We start from the raw sequence: 3,650 nt of genomic DNA on the forward strand, positions 1-3,650 counted from the left end.
ACCACAGATAAATACACAATGATATTGGTTTTTGTTTGCTCAAACATTAAATAAAGTTCTGTATTTCTGATTCAGATGAATAGTTTCAAGTACACTGAAGCTAATAAAAGTGTGCATTGTATATTTATCTTTTTTGAATTGCTTTTAAAACATAAAAGATAAACAACTCAACTTGTATCTTAAGTTTTCTCTATACTATACACGCAAATTAAAGATTTATTTTGAGTACATGACAATTATCTAAACAAATATCAATCGTATTTAAAATCAATCAGTATTATTTAAATCAATCGTATGTAGAAAGTACGCTTACCATTTTTAGGACGCGGTTGGGTATTTTTATCATAATTTTCTTCCAGTGAAAACTCAAATGAGAATACTGCAAAATCAAATGTAACACACCTGAAACTAATAAATACGTATTATCAAAAACAATGAATGTCAGTACAATTTAAAAAAAGAAACTTAAAAAAGGAAGCTCAACAATATAAATAAAACCACTAGAAAATGAATGATCATAGCTTTAGAATACTTTCTCACGATTCCTAAAGTCTTCTGCGAACAGAGAGGGAAGAGAAACAGTAGTGTGGTAAAATTTTAAAATCATGGCTTTATGTGACGGTGAGCTGAATGTCTAAATTTTTAGATTCTACAGTACAAAACACAAACTATAATGCCCTATTCACACCAACCAACAAACTGACGATTGTAAAATATCAAATTTCAATTGATTTCTATAACCATCGGTTAGAGTTAATCGTGAATTTTGCTGCATTATATCAGGAGTGGCAGTCAATCTTCTCTTACACTGTTAGATGTGTTTTCTCACTTAAGAGAGTAAGCGCCTGCAATTAATTACTTAAAGACGTCAAAATAATAGAATGCAAAATGTATACTATAAACAGCGTGACATGTTCATTATAATAAGTATTATGATAATTTCAAGCGCAGTAAATTAGATAAAAGTACATTTTTTGCATTTGACTTAATTGTGTCTTTCACAATAGTGTCCGTGATTGTGAATTCAAGCAACCAAAAATTCAGAAGTAGGTGATGATTAGATTAAATTCACCCACGACACCAACAAGTAGGAACTGAAAGCTGTTTTGGGGTGCTTTCTTTCTTGGTAGGTAAAAAGGTGTGTATTGTAGACATGAGTCAGAAGCGTATTTTGTTTCTACTCTATTACTTAATATTAACGACAGCATTATGGGAGACCAGTGTATAGTTGCCGATAAATCATCACCAATCAGAGAAGTTTTTGAGGTGTTTGTAGACGCTTGCCAAACCAACTACGTGCCTAGTAGTGGATTACTGTGAGTGAATTTCCATTGGAATATTACTGCTTGTATAAAGTTTTATTAAGATCAAATTTTGCGGCATAGTATCATTGGTGTAAGCTTTTTCGAAATACAAGACAATGGTTAATTCAAATCATAACGTAATAAAAGAAAACAATAATCGAAATAATTGGAGTTGATCCATTTTCACACATTATCTGTAAGCGTAATAATTCGGGTTAATCCGAGAAGTGAATCATACACATAATCGTATATTTATATGCCTTTTTATGCGCCGTACTCTATCGAAATTCTGGCATATTTATTTTTCAGTGTGAATCTGGATAATTGCCTGTTATTATACTGAAAGCTTTCTTTCATAACCAGACAGGTTTAAGCAACGATCTGTCCAATTATCTCAGAGATTAACCACGAATTTAGAAACACAAAATTCTAAAAATATATACATAATTTGTTAAACAATATATCATACTCACATGTAAAAAGTCACAGTAACTATCCTAAAATAATAGAATGTATCAGCCATTATTTAAAATATATAAAATATGTATGGTTTCTTAAACAAATATCTAAATCCATTGAAAACTAATTGACACTTGTGTGTTAGATTCTAAACTTTTTCGTTCTGTGTATTGACCGTAGCTGTTTCATAACTGTTCGTTCTTTTTGAAATAAAGAAGGCAAGGACTGATATCATAACCGGTAATATTGAATTTTCCTTCGATCTGTTTGGTGCCTTTTTAACCTATATGGTATAATAAGCACACAAGTGGATTCGTATTTGACAGTTCTTGAACAAATAACGTAATAAGCAACACGGAAACAAAAACCTTGTTTATTATTACTGCTTTCCAGATATTGATTTATATCGTATACAACAAGAAAAGGTGAAGATTGGGGGTTAGATAACAGTCAAAACAAGTCACGAAACATTTCGAAACAGTCATGTATATTTTTCTCTTCCCTGTGCGATAGAGTTACGATGTTTCTATGGACGCTCATTCTTGTTTATTTTCATTCTTAACTCGGGGTTAAGAGAGTCAAACAAAATATACATAAGATTATATTAAAACGGAATGAGTTTTGTATTGAGCTATCGTTAAGCTCTAAGAAATCGGAGGGGAGGTTCCACTACTTTATTTTTATTTTTTTTTAGTGATTTTGCTTCATGCCGAGTGAATGATTATGAAGCCTCAAAGAAAATGTACGACATATTATGTCAAATGAGGTGCCTAATATCAAAAGGCGCAAAAATCCATTTTTTTTACCGAAATTAAGTTATATGTATCTTATTTATGTTTGATGTAAAGGAATTCCATGGAAACAGTATTTTGTTTAAAAGTTTAATATTTCGTATTAAAAAACTAGTTCAAATATGGGACTTTGTACGTGTGTATATGGAGATTCACTGCACGTTTTGTGAGTTTACTCGAAATTAAGCGAAATGGATGCGGCGGATTTTGATACTAGGCACCTCAAATGTACGAACATTTTAAACGAAAATTATCGTGGAACATATTTCTGTAATTAAGAACGGTGAATTTCAACTTTAATTCTTGGAAGATTTAACTCTAAATTCTGACGAAAATATACATTAAGTTTTGTCATAATCGATTTTTTTACGTGGTTAATAATGGGGAATTGTCTAACATATGTGTAAACTTGCAACATAAGGTTGAGTTTAATTCATTGGTACTTCATGGATTTTAACCCAAAAGAGTAAGGTTATTTCTGCAAGTAGAAGGAAAGTACATACAAAGTTTCATCAAAATCCAATGTTTTTTTTTTTTCTAGAGTCATCTTGATCAGACGGCGAACAAACAAACAAATGCCAATCGAATCGACTAGTAGAATCTTCCCCAATATATGCTTAACAAAACTTGAGTACATTTTGTATTAATTATTAATTACCTTAAAAATAATGACGTGTAAAGTGTCTCGCTACTCCACCATGGCGATAGTTGAGTAAAGAATGGAATAGTATCCAACTATTTACTTTTCAATTAAATGATAGATTTTATATCTTTAATTTGTTTAATTTCAATAAATACCTATTCTAGCACTTCAGAAAAATACTCCTGTGCTAAATTCTTCAATCCTTAAAACAAATTTGTTTTCTGAAATTATATAAGGTTGTGGAAAAGCAGTAGTCTAATATGTCGTCTGGAGAGTCACAATTCTAACATGTATAGAACTCTCAGTCATAAAAGCAGGCGGCATGAGCACAATTCTTACAGCTGGAACATTAGGTACATTTCTCTTCTTGTTTACTGCCAGTAAAGTTGGGACAGAAAACGAGACACAAAGCATAATCATCACTTCAGTCTTCTTCTTGGTCTTTTTATCTAC

This window comes from Thermobia domestica, chromosome 3, assembly GCF_964235325.1.
Source record: "Thermobia domestica chromosome 3, izTheDome1.hap1.1, whole genome shotgun sequence".
NCBI classification, from domain to species: domain Eukaryota; kingdom Metazoa; phylum Arthropoda; class Insecta; order Zygentoma; family Lepismatidae; genus Thermobia; species Thermobia domestica.